The sequence below is a fragment of the Anser cygnoides genome, chromosome 5 (assembly GCF_040182565.1).
Source record: "Anser cygnoides isolate HZ-2024a breed goose chromosome 5, Taihu_goose_T2T_genome, whole genome shotgun sequence".
NCBI classification, from domain to species: Eukaryota; Metazoa; Chordata; class Aves; order Anseriformes; family Anatidae; genus Anser; species Anser cygnoides.
Genome location: NC_089877.1, coordinates 54137829 through 54155779, shown reverse-complemented (window position 1 = coordinate 54155779; position 17951 = coordinate 54137829). Strand labels below are relative to the sequence as shown.

General features: G+C 46.2%; 1 protein-coding gene across 5 annotated transcripts in view; it reads right to left on the bottom strand.

Moving 5' to 3' along the window:
- The window catches only part of EVL (Enah/Vasp-like), a 146492-nt gene that overhangs the window by 82328 nt on the left and 46213 nt on the right, over positions 1-17951 (bottom strand). The gene's annotated exons all lie outside the window — the stretch shown is intronic.

Sequence of the window (17951 nt, the reverse complement as noted above, 5' to 3'; positions counted from 1 at the left end):
GAAGGGAAGGGAAGGGAAGGGAAGGGAAGGGAAGGGAAGGGAAGGGAAGGGAAGGGAAGGGCAACAAAAACCAACAACACATATCCGATCTCTTAAAGGACCTTAGTCATGTGAGGTATGGGGACCCATATTTTTTCTTTCTGGGATGACCCTGACTCAGTCACACAGTGCCCTTTTCTAAGATAATTTCATCTCCTCCTCTGCAGAGGGAACAGTCAGGACTCACCTGCTCACAAGGGGACTTCCTAATTTGCCTGATGAGAACACCTTAGGTATTGCATGAACAAAATAACCACATTGCAAAGAATTAACTCTGTGGCTGCCTTCAATTTTCTTCTCTATAAACGGCGATGAGCAATGGGCAGTACGCCCAGACCCCACGTTAAGCAGCATGGAACAAGTTATAGACCAGATGGAGAGAAATAAACTGCCACTTCACACACAGGATATCTATAGTGCTTTTTTGCTTGAGTCAGCTAATTGCACATCCGCAAATCAGCACATTTATAACAAATGGAGCGTTATGATATCATGAGAAATTTATTTAATATGATCAAAGTTTGGCAGAAAAAAAAAATTCCATTAAAGTATGAAAGTACTTAAGAGTCCTGAGTGCCTGGGACATTTTACAGTCCTTATTAGACAAACATTTCTACGTTGTTTCATGCCTGCCAGTGGTGCAGAGGACCGTGTCTTTTACCCCTCCCAGGTCAGTAACCTCCCTGCAGCCACCAGCATGGGCATCTCCCCGCTGCAGGCATGGGGCAGCTCCACGCTTACAGCCCGCCACGCCAGCCAGAGCTGCTCCAGCAACAAAGTCCCCGCTCCCATCAGCAGCCTCACGCGAGGCCCAGCATCTCCTGCCTTTTCCAAGCGGAGCCTGGGAATTGAAGAGCATAGATGATTTTAAACCCTGTTCTGTCCTGCAGATCTCAGGAGGTGTACTCAGCTTTTACACATAACATTTTTATGTTAAAGCAAAGCAATGGCCTTGCTCTAAAGAGCCATTAGCAATGGTCTGAATGTCTATGTAAACTTACTCAAGGTGTCAGTTGAAAAACATTCTCTTATTTATGTCACCAAGCTTATGTTATCTCCCAACATTGGCTCCACAGCAGATGTGTTTTCACTTTCAGCTTGCATTCTTCCTTTTACTTTAGTAAGCAGGTTAATTACAAGTGTTTTCAGCAGCTGTAATCAGCAGTCAAGTGAACTACATGCATTATTTTTCATAGCTCCTAATCCATGGGGAAGTCACATAAGTTCCTGGGTTTGGGATTTGAAACAGAAAATACCAGCTTTACAATTGTCTCAAAGAGATGAGTAGCTTCTTGCTCAAAATCTGCATTTGCTCCTTTCTAGCACTAACCTTCTTTGCTTCTCAGTGCTATTCACCACGAAGCCACGTACCTCGAACACCACGTCTCACTGCGCAGATAAGATATGTGCACCGTGAGGCGGCCCTATAGTGTGTTGTTGGCACCACAACGCAGTGGAAGCACTTTTATCGGAGGTGTTTTAGAGGCACGTGGTTTTGTGAGATCCAGCCTAGCAGGCGTGAAGATAAGGGACACTGGAGTGCAGAGGAGGCACGGCAAAACAGCTGCCTTCTGGTTAAGAGACTGAAGAAGTAGACAAAAAGTGATCAGAAATGGCATTTAACTCTATTTTTATTGCTTGCAGTTCTCTGAAACCCTGTGCCTGCCTGACGGTTGTCTTGCCAGACCAAGAACATTTGATGTGCATTGGGAAAGCACTTTTTAAACCACCAACACTGCCCCTTAAAGCCAGGCCAAAAGCACAACAGCACAGCAAGGGCTGTGCTTTGCAGGGTGGCTGCAGGAGCTGGTGCTCCCTACTGCCTAGGGAAGAAGGATGTGCTCCAGTGGCATTTGCTGAGGTATTTGTGCTTCTCAGAATAGGGCACGTTGAACATGGGGAAACTTCACCTTGCAGGAGAAGTCCTGAAGGTGAGGAATGGGCACACGCAGCATCGTCACGTCAGCCCACCAAATCTTTCATTGCTACGTAAAGCACTGCAGAGCAGAGGCACAGGGAAGCTCTCTACTGTAACAACAGCAGAGCATCCATATTCCTCCCACCTTTTGCATCTCTTACAGTAGCTCTTACAATAATCCCTTATTTAACAGTACACTGAGCTAGTTTTGCATGACTTGATACCTGCTCCATCCTTCCCGGAGCTGATGGAAAAACTCCCGTTAGCAATTTCAGCTGAAGCAGAAACATCCTTTTTATCATCTGTGTCACTGGTCAAGCAGTAAAACAAGGTAAACGCTACTGGACTGATGAAGTCTCACCTTAATCCAATGCTCACCCTGATACTGATGGGCAGTGAAAGTGGCCTCAGTGTTTTTGGATGTGCTTCAGCTAGGAAGAATGACAGATTACACCTGGGCACAAAGTCTGTCAAACTGAGTCATGGTGTGTATTTAGACTAATGATCTTCATTTAGAGGAACAGTGCGCATTACCTGATCATTTGTAGCTTTCCTTCCTGGGAAACGTACAGCCATCTTCGAGGTGGGTGTAAACCAACACCCAGTGTAAGTAAGCTGTACTCACATTTACACGCTGGAATCAGATGTGTTTGTTGTTTTTTTTTTCTAAATTTCACAATAAGAGCCATTTTCAGATTATTTTTAGTAAAAAACACAAGGAGAGATAGCAAATGGAGATGTGCTATAAGCAAATCCCTTGTCCAAAACTACTGACGGTACTTGACAAAAACAAAAATGATCCTGGCAGCCCTCCCCACAAGCCCTTCCCTCCTTCCATTATTTCTTGGCCCAGATTTGTCGCCATTGCCTGGCAGATAAAAATATTTGATGAGTGCCAAAACTGAAACAGGATCCCCGAGCACATTTGCTCCCCAGACTTCTTTGCATGCGATGTTTGGGATTTTGCAAGATGACTATCTGTTTTTCTAAATCAAAGCTGCACGTTGTTTGCAAAGCACAAGACACCAAAGAGGACATCAGGGACTACTTCTAGTAACGGCAGAAGTATTCCTGTTTACCCATGATTTGTACCCTTCTTCCCCAAAACCCACCCTTACCTCATTTCACCATGGATGTTTATATGTAATAGTACCCAGGACCAACCTTTTAGCAAAAGCACTTCAGGCAGGAAATTTAAGCATTTTGGCTACACGTACCCTGTTGCTGATTTCATTAAATCTTATGAAAGCAATCCTGGGTAACAACAGAACCTGAAGGCACAAAAAGGTTGGAAAGCTATCATAAAGGATGCATTTGGACCATGAAGGATCATCATCAATCTTGCAGTCTTTGGAGCTGTCATGAAATTACCTGCGTTCACAACGCAGGGAAGAAGTTCCTGTGGCTTGTGACAACTTTTACAAATCAGAGTTGACCAAGATCCTTCCGCAGTTCTTACAAGTTGAGCTAAAAAGTCACTGGGTTAGTGATCTGCAAACATTTTCGAATGCACACCTCTATCACTAAAAATTTCTGAGCACGCATCACCAATATGTATTTATTTATAAACTACATACATGTACTACCAAAGGTCTAATATTTCCTTCCCATACCCTGGTGGATTGTCTTGTGCAGCCCCTTGGGTGCCCACACCCTACTTGGGAGACATTTGTCATCTTCTAGGGCAATGAACACAGACCCTATACCTGAGGCCCAGAGGCAACGGGTCCAGCAAAATGCCACAGTTTGGTGAAGCAGCATCCCTTATTTCTACTGAGCTACAGTGTCCAGCAGAGTGAAATGCATCATGACCGGAAAATTGCTGAGGAAAAAAATAATCAAGGACCTAAGGCAAAGCAATTTTCAGTTAAATTTCCAAAATTGCACACTAGGAATTTAAAAGTCCTTCTGCCAATGTGGAAAATTATCATGATTTAAAAAGAAGGGGGATGAAATGAGTCTTCCCCAAGTTAACTTTGATTAAGAAGAATAAAAAACCAAAATCACCTCTGAATAGCCATGAGAAATGAAAGACTCAGCTACTCTGTGGTGCTGAGCTGTAAAGAAGACCATATAAATTCCTTTGACTTCAAATCCACACTGTGTAAATGGCAGCAGAGTTACAGGCAGGGTGTAAGTTCCTTATAGCTCCTACATTGCCTGCCTTGTCCCCTCCTTCCTACCAGGAATTACAGGCTTATTTCAAAAGTATAACTTTATAGGTCTCTGGTATTTTTTACTGCCTGAAACACATAGCTTGTTTGTCAGCACTTCAGACAGACTTGTCAGAAGATAACCTCTCCCACTCAGAGTTAAAGATAAAAGTTTAGCCCTTGAGCCATTATAGGGACGGGGGTGTTACCCAGCCCGTGATGTTGAGATGTGCCTTTCACAATAACACGCTGCTTTTATTATAGCAGCACGGAAATGTTTAGAGCTGTTCCTTTGCATAACTGACACAGTGTTTTGAGAAAAAAGAAAAAAAAACACTAAAAAGGAGAACTGAAAATCACTCACAAGTCAACCAGCTGCAGAAAGGAGAGGTGAAGGCAGAGAATGAGGAGAGTTACAGCAGTACTTTGCTTTGCTGGTAGGGCCTCTTGGAGCACGACTGATCCCCAAAGCCCCACCACCTCCCCAGGTAACACCTTCAGGAGGGCTCAGAGGAGGTGGCCGGGGGTCCCTGGGCTGCAGCGAGGTGCCGCCTGCACCACGGCTTCCCCGTGGCAGAGGTCGGGAAGGCAGCCCAGCCTCTCTGCTACCAGCCACGGGTGGGATCAAAAGGCACATTCCTCGTCGAGGTGCAGCAGTCATCATCCCAACCCCAAGAGGGATGGGGAAATCAGCACCCAAAGCTCTATTATGATTAATTTGTTAAGTGAAAAAAAAAGACTTCTGAAGCTCCCCGAGCGCAGACCCCGGCAGGAGCCGCGGTGATCTCGCAGCAGGGTCTCTCGGTGACCTCCCAGTCGGTGCGTGCCCAGCTGGGCAGCGTCACGGCGCTGTTTGCTCGGCTGAAACCAGCTCCCCCGAGTGCACACAGCATGCAGATCAGGTGGGGCCCTGAGTCGTCTCCTGGGCTGCGTGTTCAGGTTAGGCAGTTACAGCTTAATGGATAAAACACTGCCCTCCAGGACCCCTTTCAGATCCAGCCTGCGTGCCCGTGACAGGCGGAGGATCTGGGTTAGGGAGCATTAGTTTCAAAGAACCCTTTCTCTAAGTGCTGTCTGCATTCTTGCCATGAGCCTTTTCTCTGCAATATTTCTGCTTTTCTTGCCTGTCTCATCTCTTTCTGCTCGGGATGACTGGCCTCCAACACCCAGACAATGGTCCTTATTTACTTAATAATGCAACCACAGCTGGACATCAGACCGTGGATTTGGGGAGCGCTCCTGTGAAATACGTGATGAGTGAAAACAAAACTCCCCTGCTCACTGAGGATTTTACAGCCTGGGCAGGGAACGGTTTCCAGCTTCCAGCCTGGTGTTACACAGCTCGTGGACTCTTTATGGTTTTCTTGTTTCCCATCCCTGCCCCGTGCCTTTTCTGGATGGAGGCGTTTGGCTCCTCAGGACTACAGGGAATTTCCGAATGCCACTGTGCCACCTCTACTGCCTTCAGTGCCTTCTGCTCTCCTGTCACCTGCACAGCGCTGCTGGTCACTTAGTGACCAAAGAACACATTCCAGGAATATTATTACAAAGACAGAGAAAGAAAAGTTGGTTTCATGGGCATTTAAACAACTCCTCCTTGCTCCCTCACAATGAAAGGAAAACAGAAAAAAAACAACAGCTATTGACTGGTGTGCCATGTGCCTCATTGCTCCGTCTCTCGCTTTCACTGCCACTTAGACTACATTCACACCATTTTAAAAATGAAAACAAGAATAAAGCCTGCTGATACATGATGTTTTCTATGTCTTGGCTTCTCTGTAGCCCCCTCCTGGTCTGTGGTACATCTGAGGCAGGTACCGCTGATCCTCATCCACACCGCTGCACACTATCAGGCTCACTGCTGCCCAGCTCTGACTTCGGGTTCTCAAGGCACGGAAGTGTTTCATAGAAACCCCTCTGACAACAGCAAAATAAGGCTCACGCAGCGGTACGTGCACACACACAGCACGTGGGACCTGGGGGGAGTCCCCCCGTATGGGCCATGACACCAGAGAGCCAAGCAAACGGGGATGTCTGAGCAGTAGGAATACGAGGGGAGGATTGTAGATCTAGATTTTCCTTCATTTTCTTCATCTATATATTAATAAACATTCACAATTATTTCATCCCCTTCAGATGTCACAAATAAGCACCATCACTATTATTTTGACATAATGTGCCTTGAGGTAAGGCTAGTTTCCAGGTACCAGACAAGTATCAGTGTTCCTCAAGCAAAACTGTGGCTGTTTATAACCGTGACGCTCTAACGAGCACCCAGCTCATTATAACGAAGGTAACGCTGTGCAGCGAGGTGTGCCCTGAGATGCACTGCGTGGAGCACTGTGAGAGCCTGCGCTGCAAGCAGAGGCTGCCGTGAGGGGCACCAGCAAATAACCAGGGTCCAGCCCACTGGGCAGCACTGCTAACTTCAGTGTGAGCTGCAGAGACTGATGTTCCCGGAACAGCGCAGCTCCCCAGCTCAATCCTAAACGTACCGGCCAACTCAGCTGGGCACAAGGAGCATCACTTGATCAAGAGCCAAAGCAGCCCATGGGCTTTCCTTGTAACCAAGACAATATGAACAAAAATATTTATGCAAACTAAGAAACTGGCTATACTCTTGCACATCCTTCATGTAAGGTATGTCCTTCATGTAAGCCTTACACACGGCAGCCAAAAATTATTTTATTCCTTTCATTTACTGTATTTGTGTGCACATGAAAGGATATTCTTATTGTGAAAAAATAACGAAATAATAAACCTTATTTCTTCCACTTATATTCAGTAGGAAGTGAAATAGGCATCAATAGATAGACCTGTATTGCAGTAAGAAACATAAATTAAGCCCAATTCAGTTGTTGTTCCATTTTTTTAGCGGCAAGACTGGGATTTCTAAAAAAATCCAAGGGAGACTTGGCACTTGATATTCTCATAAGTCTGAACTTCTGCATAGGAGCAATGTTTATGCTGGAAGTGTGTCGCATGGTTTAATGCCAGCCTACCGAAGAGCAGCCTGCAGGTCACAGATCAGCTGCAGCTAATTTGGCAGAAGCAGCGCTGTCTCTTCAGAGAAGGGCAGCATAAATCTGCAAATCCAGCTTCTGTATGGGGGAATAAACAGCTTTAATTTTCTGTAGAATGACAGTCACTGAGCAAACATTAAAAAAAAAACAACAAATCCAAACATGGCAGTAAAGCATAGCTCCTCCAACAAACGGGAAACTTCCCCTCTGCAGGACCTTCAGCTCCCCAGGGCCAGCACATGTAAACTGTGAGGAGCTTTTCCCCACTAGTAAAAAAAAAATAAAAAATAAAAAAATAAAAAAGAACATCTTTCAGCATCTTGCTGGGGTGTTCAGGATCTGGATTCCCTTCCCAGATAACCCTGGGAGAGACAAAGCACATGGCCCAGGACAGGTTAAAGGAGGGATGACAAATTATTAGCCTTTGTGCTCTCCACGTGCTTCAGGTTTGCTGCAGGGTACAGGTGAACGAGCGTATCATCTGCAAGAAGCTACCTGCACCCACCCTGACCTATGTGGCGGCACATGTTATTGTAGGGAAGGGGAGAAGGGACAGGAGAAAGGAAGCCAAAGGAAGCCGAAGGCTTTCTCGTTATGCGAAAGACTAACGAGAGCATAAAACACAGAACCCAGACCCAAGCCATGCACTGTCAGTCTGTCCCAGGCACTGTTCCCCAAAGTGCTTTTCTTTTCAGAAGAAACATGGTTGGGACCCCCTGTTGACTGCTGGCCCTCTCCTTCCATGGGAACAGCTAGTGAGGTTAAAGAGCACCCAGTAGCTCCTGCCTGGGTTAGCTCACTTGACTATTACTCACCCTGAGGAAAAACCCCGCAGCTCTGAAATCGGAGAATTTCCACCAAAGACTCACCAACTACTTACCAACCAAAACCCAAAATGACAGAAATCAAAAACACTCACATGCTAACACCAATGTCTAGTTAAAATAACTTTCGGTCAATTTCCATAATGGCACAGGCAACTGCAGTTAGCAAGATGTGTAGGGCACTGAGAGAGGCAATCAAAGACATTGTCAGAAAAACAAACGGGATGAACTGTAAATAGCAATCACATCTTTCAGACATTCAAGACGGGCACCACTAGTTTCTTGGTCTTAAATGGAAGATTTAGCATTATGGAAATTATGCTAAATTCTACTTAAAAACAAATCAGAAAAGGCAAAACCAAACTGGTGCCTTCAGTAGAGTATACAAATGAGGAAGATGATGGCAATTCCGTCTTGCATCAGCTAACAGAAAATGGCTCTAAGGGACAGCACTACATTTCTCTACCTTCATAAGCTTCTACAGCTTACAACACTATTATCATGTAACCTGTGTCTGGGAACATACATTTGGGGGAGGTTTGTGTTTGCAGCACAGGCAGAGGGCTGAACGGGCTGTATTTGTATTTCCCTTTGCGCAGCTGGCAAAAATATCCCACTCTGAAAATCAGTATTTGTAGGCTGTCAGAGGATAAAACAAACTTGAACAAATAAATCAAGTCTAACAAAAGGACTACTACTTCACACGGCTAATGGCCCAGGTTCCTCTACAGACAAAGCGGCTGTTTGACCCAGTGCTCTAATTAGAGGGGCAGCGATGCTGACATTTGTGTTGCACAAAGCAGACATGCTAACAGCCAGAGGGAAAGCTGTCAGTGCCTCTAAAGATCACAGCACTCGTGGCGGTGCACGATACAGCCTCGAAATATTCAAATGATCAATGCAATGCTTAGCTCCTCTTACAGATAACAAGAAATAAACCTCAAATCAGAAAAATAAAAAAAATTAAAAAGCCAACCTCAGTCAGTGCTAATGCTGAAAGATTAACAGACAATTTTTCAGTTTTATTCTGCCGGGCATGGTATTTCCTTCCAGACTGTATGTAATCTAGTTTTGCCATGAAGAAATACAAGCAGTTTATACTCTCTCTGGGTTTTTCATTTATTATTAAAAAAATAATAATCACCAGAGACCGTGGTTCATACATTTGTACGTGTCAAGTTCACCTAAGCATGAAAACAGATACCTCGTTTCATTTATAAACACACGAAGTGAGTTTTAATTTTACTCTGAGCCATTCCATCATATTCCCACGACGTGATGAACTGCACCATTGCTACAGACAGGCACTTCATGTTTTACAGATCAAAATCCCTGCAGTAAATCCTCTCTTCCCTGCTCCAAAGTACCCTACAACGACTGAGAGCCCTTAACGCTCTGCCTCAATTAGCTCCAGGCCCCTCTCAGATTTGTTCCCCACCAAGGGATGTTCTCAAGCCCACTTTTACCCAAGGCAAAGCAGAAGGTTAAGGACAGCAGTGACAGGGTGCCATACTGCGGTCCAAGACCCAGGCTCTCCATTCCCACCCCTGGCATCCCGAGGAAAGAAGCCCTGCAAGCCCAGCGCCGGAGGATGCTCAACCCCACTCATCACATCCCACCACAGGCTGCTCGACACAACCCATCCTGGGCACTTCCCGAGCCTGCTTTGTAATTAATTTCTGCGAGTGGGTAATTGAATCATTAAGCTGAATTAGAGAATACGATAATATGCAAAACCACGGTGCTGTCTATTTCGCTTACCCATAGCAGCAAACACCTCCTGTTCCTTTGCTGATGGTTTTAATCTGTTTCCCCGTTTTTTCAGACTGTAGCACTTTCCTTTGTATGGCTTCTCACTTTGCCGGCACTGCTCTGAGAAGACTGCTGAGGGGAGGCACGTGAAGCTCATCTGCCACCCATATGGAGCTCCAAACAGCACACAGATAGATGTATATGAAGGGTAATGAGATAATCTTAAAACACGTTATGGTGAAGGGATCTGTGAGCCTGCAAGTGTAGTGTCACTCAGGAGACACCCCTCCAAGCAGACGGAAGGGTTTGGGTTGGTTCAGTACTCTAAAATCTGTATCTTGTTAGTTAATGATCAAGTAATACTTCTTGATTCTATGAAACATCAAGCCTGAAATTACACTCAGCTATAAGGAAGAAACAGGGCCATGGTACAATACATCCGTGCAGGGAGGGAAAGTTAAGTCCGTGTCATTCCCTCTGCTGCCCAAGTGCTGCGATACCCTATCGATCTCCAGAGTAACTGTAAGCAGCCACAGAAAGCCATTTCCACGCCAGGACAATGCTTTCCAGCAGCAGTTCTGCTGTTTAAAATACCTTGGGGAAAAAGACGGAGGACTGCAAAGGAAGGATGGCGATTCGAATTTGTTTTACACTGACAGAAATCCATTGATCTTATAGGAGGTTTTTTTCTCATTTCCATTGGCACTTTGCAAGGACATACCCTTCCATTCCCTACAATTCTCTGCTCCAAAAATTAGCATTTGAGCATAAACTGGGGCACAACAGGCAGTTCCCACGAACATTAGAGGAAAAGGTAGAAATACACGTGGAACAACGAGACCAGGGCCACAGCGGATGGTTTGCAGTTAGTACTGCGTGAGAGAGGGAGCTAAGCAACGTAGCTACATCAGGATTAAAGGGCAGCTACTGGCCTGCATAAGAAACTACCCAAGAAGGACAAATCCAGAAATGCAAAGCTCCCACTGCTGTCCTAGGAGCCACTCATCTCCTGTTTGCAGAGAAAGGTCTGCTGGTACACTGAGGACATGTCTTTGGAGAAGGGGCTGAAAGCAACAATGGGTTTTGCTTCAACAGAGAGAAGATTTTTGAGGAAGGTTGCAAGTGAACACTGTAATACAGAAACTAAGGATGGTGTAAACTCATTCCCTGAGTATTTCCAAGGAGCACCCTGGGAGAGGACAGAGTTGGCCCATGTAACGCCATCACACACGCTTCAGCGAGGACATTTAAGTGAAAACACCTCATCCTTGCCCTTTGGTTTACAAAACCAGCAGTCTCAAGTTGCAGCAGGGGAGGTTTAGATTGGCTATTAGGAAGAATATTCTGTTTGGATGTTAGGAAGAGGGTGGCCAAGCACTGGAAGAGGCTGCCCAGGGAAGGGTGGAGTCCCCACGCCCAGAGGTATTTAGGAGACTTGTAGATATGGGGACATGGTTTAGCGATGGGACTCAGTAGGTCAGCTTGATGGATGGCCTTGGTGATCTTGAAGGTCTTCTCCAACCTAAATGATTCTGATTTAGACCACATTACAATGGCATTCAAAATCCAAAACTCACCACGCACACTTCACCAGTCAGATCTGCCGTAGCACAGAGGATGCCTCTGCCTTTCTGTCACACACAGCGCCAGCAGGAAGGCAGCTGTGTCACGGCAGGCTCAGAGCTACCAAAGAAACAAGCTATATTTGTCCTAGAACACTTGCAACCCCGGTGGAACCAGAACGTATCAGGTAAAACAAAATGACTGCTATTTCCCAGTATTGCTGCTGGCACTTGCACAAGCCAAGTGCTGTAAGTCAGCATCTGATGCGATGGTGCTTTGCTCAGTCCCTGCAGGGACAAACCTCCACTCTGCAGAAAACCTCCACCTGGGGGAACAGGGAGGAGCCAGCCCTTTATTGACAGGAGCCCCAAATGACTTCACTATCCGAGTGAGAGCGTTTTGTAAATTCATTGTACGCATTTGTACTCCCTCTCCTCTTCATCTGCTAATCGTGCGACTGGCACGTGGTTTCCAGGCACTACTATAAGCGATTTATTTCTCCAGACAATAGGAGGGAGCAGGAGGCTCCTCCAGAGCCAATGCTGCTGCTGCTTTTAGCGTGGCTGAATGCAGGCGTTGAAGACCACGGCAGCTGGCACTCTCAGCCACGGGGCCTGCTGCGAATTACTGTTAACAAACACATTTGGTTTCATTAAGCCTTTCTTCTTCTTCCAAATGTTACAGTCGTGGTTTCTGGAGTAAGCACCGAGGCTGTTTAGAAACATCCTGGGAATGAGTGCTCGCAGAGGCCTTGCAAGGTTCACCTCCACGCTGCCGGGTTACTGCTGCCCCACGGATGGGTTTGCAGCCTGTGGGGTATCAGCCTCAACTCCACAGCCCCAGCTGCTTCATCCAGGGGCTCCCCCTTCCCTGTGAACAATAACACCCCCACAGCCACTAGCAGGGCTGGGCCAGGACTGTCACCTGCCGGAGCAGAGCCACCAGCACGTGGGACTGTGCGGAAGGGACTGGTGCCACCAGACAGGGTGCAGGGTGGCAGCAGGGAGTGGAGGGGTGAGAACAAGGCATAGGCCAGGTTTTCAGGAGGCCTCCAAGACCAGCAGTAAATTTTGTACGTGCTGCTGAGCTTGCTGTGCCAAGAAGAGATGTTGCTTCACAGCTGCAGAGGTCGTGAGCCTACTGCTCTGCGAAGGGATCATCAGCTCCTTGCGTTGTCCTCCTGGAATTCCAGGCTTGGCTCACGCCAAGTTTCATTAAGGTTTGAAACTTTTTTTTTTTAAAGAATAAAGAAAATACTGAATAATAACACTTTTGATTAGCCAACAGAAGACAAGATTGTGTTGTTGGACCGAAAACTATAAGGTATCCGTAAAGTCTCAAGAGGTACAGATGTGGGTACCAATGTAACGTGGTAGAGGAAAATATGTAATTTCAGGCCCTCCTGTTAGGGAGCTGAATCAGATTACCTGCTGCTGATGCCCTTATTGCACTGATGCTGGGCGTGGAGGGATGGTTGCCAAACGGAAATCTGCGCAGCCTTGGGAACCGACTGATGTTCCCGTACCCAGGAATCATGTCGTAGATGCTCACAGCAGATGGAAATTGATGGCTGTAATCTCCACGAGGAGGATGCTGGCTGCACTACGGCACCCCTGCTACCCACCCCGCGCGGCATGCCCATCAATCTGACGCGTGTTATTAGTACAATTCAAGGTTGCAGACCATTGCTGGAGGAAGAAATATAAAAAATCCACAGCAAGCAAGTGCTGAGGGAAGCAGAGAAAGAGGAAGGCAATTTTCATCAGCTCACTGGGTGAAGATGTGCCCCTTGAGCAGCTCTCAAGTTAGCAGACGGGTGTCAGGGGCACTCACGCACGTTTCTGTTCCTATAGCTACGCGGAGCGGTTCTCTGCTTGCCTGGTCACGGCATCGGCGTGGCTGGTTTGTACAACATCGGGCTACATAAAGGGAGAAAAATTATAGCAAAAATGGCATTTAGTGTAGCAGCAAAGGTGTATTTAGAAGAGTTGCATTTCCACTGACATACTGTGCATAAAACCAGGTGGGTGAGGGGCTAGCGTTACGAGGGGCGCTGCGTGCTGCAAACGTGCCTCACGGTCAGCGCTGCCAGCTCAGGGGATTCGGGGCTGGCTCCATCTCCCTGACTTCCTGGGAAAGACAGAATCAGGGCAACTAACTTCTCACCATGTGCTGCCCTTGCTGCCAGCAGATTTTCTAGCACGTGCACAGCCGCAGCAGCAGCCAGATTTTGACTCCCCCTGTATTTCCATGGATAAATAACTTAGCATACACAGAGATAAATTCATCTTGGGCGTAACCTCAGGAATGTCATTGCACTAAGAACAGAAATTAAGTGGGCCACAAGAGATAAGAAACCATGTTTCCAGGGGAGAAAAAAAAATCAGATGCATTTCCTTGACAATTAAGAGCTACTAACATTTTCAAAGGAAAGAAATGTTGGGAGTATCCCACTAAATTTGAGTTTAAGAAAAAACAGAATATTGATTTTAGAGCGTAATTCTCAAATGCTAGTAATGTTCTTCTGATGCATAATTCACAAAGATAACCCCAGGTCAGACTAGGTGGAGACTAGCAGAGTGATTTCACTGAAGCAGATAGAGTGAGCATCAGTTTGAAAGCTGGCCCTACAATTCTCCTCCTCTGAGTCAGTAACAGATCGGTGTTATAATATGGAAACATTTTTTTAAAATATCCACTGTGGTTGATAGAGCTACAGTTCTGAAACAGCTCTGATGACATACAAAATGATAGAAAGCAGCACCTATGATACACCATGATTTACACAGATGTCCCTATTAGAACATGAGTTACTTTTTTTTAGATACTTTCATCCTTTAATTACCTACAGGACACCTGCAATTTTTAAATTAGAAACAAACATGGAAAAAAAGACCCACACACTCAGAAGCCAGAGAGACAGAGTTATGTCTGTGTTCTTTTGTCTCAGTGTTGGTAGAAACTACTACAGTGTTCCTTCCATTATAAAAATTCATTTTGTCTTTTCCACCAAGCCCAGCAGTTGTGTCATGTTCTACTTTCAACAACTTGTTCTGAAACAGAAAGGCAGCTTTGCTTTTAAAGAGGAATATGAAGGGATTACAGAAGGCCGAGGTGGCTTTTCACGAGCATTACTCTGTAGTGAAAATCTGCCCTCCAATTTCATTGAGACGCTGTGATTGAATCCCCTCCAGCGTAACAATCTCTTCATCCATTCCCACAAACAGGGCTGGAAGATCTTGCTTTCCATGTCTAGAGCCAGGTGTATTGTCAAACCCCAAATATCTAATTTTTCTTAGCCTAGAGAAAGGAGGCTCAGGGGAGACCTTACTGCTGTCTTCAACTACTTTAAAGGAGGTTGTAGCAGGGTATTGGTCTCCTCTCCCAAGCAGCAAGCAATAGGACAAGGAGAAGTGGCCTCTTGCGGCACCAGGGGAGGTTCAGGTTGGATATCAGTAAGAATTTCTTCACTGAAAGGGTTGTGAGGCACTGGAAGAGGCTGCCCAGGGCAGTAGTTGAGTCACCATCCCTGGAGGCATTCAGAAGATGTGCAGATGTGGTGCTAAGGGATATGGTTTAGTGGCAGACTTGGCAGTGCTAGGTTGACGCTTGGACTAGATGATCTTGGAGGTCTTTTCCAACCTACAGGACTCTGTGACTCAGCCACCAGATTTCACTGCAGATTTGGCAGCTTGCTAAGGTACAAAGGCTATTCAGCACATAGTAGTGCTTAGGAATTATTTATCTATTCATAGCACATCATTTACATTTCCTAGAGGTTGTGCTGTGTTTTTATTTCTTTTATAAGAAGTGTTGTTTTAGGCACAGTAGAGACTATAACAAAACGTTCAACATATTTTGAAAAACGCAACAGCTAGATGACAATTTTATTGTTACTTCGTAGATACATGACTGCAGCATAACTGGATCATCCCACCTGAACATATACAAATTAAAACTTGAATTGCTTTTTCCTCTTCTTAAGAGAACGACGGTGGTGGGTAGGTGGGAGAAACAAACACAGAGAGCATAAAAGGTCCCAGTATTTGGCTCAGACTACATCTTGATTCACTATGTTACAGCACTTTGTACCGTTTCCCCGTGACAACCTCAGCCCACGAGTGCAGGACCTACTTGCCCTCTGCCTCTCTATTCACCCCAGCACTGCAGGCAGGCCGGGCTGGCACAGTGCCTCGTAGGCAGCAGCAGTCCTGCCCTCCTGGGTTTGCTAGCAAACTCGTAAGAGGAGGGGGAGACCAGGGACAGTGAGATCTGGCTCCCCACCTGCCCTCACACCCACTTTTTTTCTTACTTGAGTCATAGTTCTGGTTTCACTTTGTCAGACTGAAGGGTGAATTTCAGGACAGGATGAAGCAGGTGTGTACTTTCGATACATCGTGGTGATCTCAAGTGCGAACAACCATCCTCTAAATCTGATGGCTAACTCTCTCCAGCAACAGACATCCCTTCTGCATCAGGGGCATCTCTGAGGATCTCCCACGATGCCCCCATCCATGCCTTTTCCACACCCACCTCTTCTCCTCAGAGATCCCCTTGCCCATTTCAGACATTCATTTCACAGCGACACCACACACCCACACCAAAGCCAGCGTCCCAACCTGCATCCCACTCACGTTACAACAAAGGCCTTCCCCTCTTCCCTAAGCCAAGGGATATTGACAGTTTCCATCAGTAAGTTTAAATAAAATTTTTAGACATGAAAGTGAGAAATAAAAGGCTGAGAAATAGAAACTTAACAGCACGGCATTGTTGCGAGGTGCATAGACTAACCCTAAACTGATAAAAATCTCTTGTTATTGTAAGAGGTTATGAACCCTCCCTACAGAGAAGGAAGTAAAATTTTACCTGAGGCTACAAAAGACAGTTCTCCCCCCAAGCAATCTTAGCCTTTCTACACATCATGGCCTTTCTCTGAGGACTTCTCTGCCACTCTGTGTGCGGGTTTACCCCAAACACTGCCGCGGAGTGCACCCACCACGTTCCCAACGGAGCAGGGGCTCTACTGCCAGCTGTCTCTTTCTAGACATGAAGCCTTTCTAGGTGCCTGAGGATCTTCTGGAGCTTTTCGTTTGGATCTGAGTATAGTAAGAACAAAAGACTTCTGGCCTACACAGCCTCATTTTTTCAACTTTTGTTTAAATTATCTTGGGACCATCCCTATGACACTCCCAGACTATCTTCCAGAAAGAGGGAAGGGAACAGAGAGGAGGATCTTTCCCTCTCCCAGATGTGCACACAAATCATCCCCATCCATCCAACACGACTGGTGACACCTCTCGGGGACACGGTACGGGAGTGCTGTTAATGATTTGCCTCTTGGCTGAGGTGCTGCAGTCTTTGCTTGGGAAGAGCAGGTCAAAGAGGCATGGGAGGAAGCTCCTGCGGTTTGTGGTACTTCTCAGTACGTTTATCTAACTGATAGCTGGGTTGGGTTTTTTTGCTCTGCTTTGTTTTTGCTTTAATGAGCCTCTCCTGTCACACCACCAGCTCTGAAGGAAGTCTTCCTGCACGCAAAGCCCAAACTTTCCATCGCACGGAGACATCAGGCTCCACCGCTGGACGCTGCGCGCAGGTACTGCCAGCTGGCGACACCTCGGTGCATACCTCTAAGCAGTACCCACTCCAATCCTCATTAAAACGACGTTTTCAGTAACATTCCAGTACCTCATTTGTAGGTGGCGTTCACAGAACAGAAGTGCTTGGAGACCCCCTTCTTCTAGATGTACAAGCACATAACAGTGACAGCCTTTGCCTTAAGGACTGGTTGGGATGCGGGAGACAGCCCGAGGTGAAATAACTCCCCTGGTTAGAAGCCAGAATCAGGACCAGGAAATCCAGACTACCAAAGCTCAGACGCAGATCATAACCGTTTCTTCCTCTGCAGACCCTTTTCAAACACACCACAATGTTTATATGAAACCTCACCCCAAGCCCTAGTCATGTGGCAGAAGAAGGGGAGAGAGAAATACCAATAATAACAGGAGATGACTACAATCCCCGAGTCGTTCAGAGTACAAATTTCCACCATCTGCACACTGTATGTCCTAACAATCCACCTCCATAAAAAAGCAAAGCATTTTTTAACAATGCTGAGGATTAAACCCCAGTCAAATCTGACAAATAAAAGCTCATTCAGGAACCCTGATTTATTTCGTAGGGATTAATGACACTTGAAAGCAGAACAAACCACTGCACTACAATAAACAACTGGAAGGAGAAATCAACACATAATAGTAATTTATTTCTCTTGCTGAACAGCAACACCAAGAGACTGAGCTATTTTGGATCAACCCAATCAAAACCATCATTTGGGGCTATAACCAACATTTTGTTCGAATTAAACTACAAACACGAAGTGCTGCCTTCCAAGCGGGGATGCTTAAAAAACACTTTTCTAATAAAAGCGAGGGCTAGTTTCATAAGGGGGCTTGGGAGTGTGATTTCTCAACGCCTGTGGAAGCTGCCTGGGGTCTGCACCGCAGACCCGTGTCCTGGCCACCTCTCTTCCCTGGCAGGAGGCGTCCTGGCAGCGGTGCTGAGCCTCCCTCGCCCCTGCCACACGCACACTTATCCCCCCGTGCGCCTGCAAAAGCGGTAAGCACACGCATTGATTTGTATCACTGATATTAATTATGATTTCAATCAGGAAAATTAATTA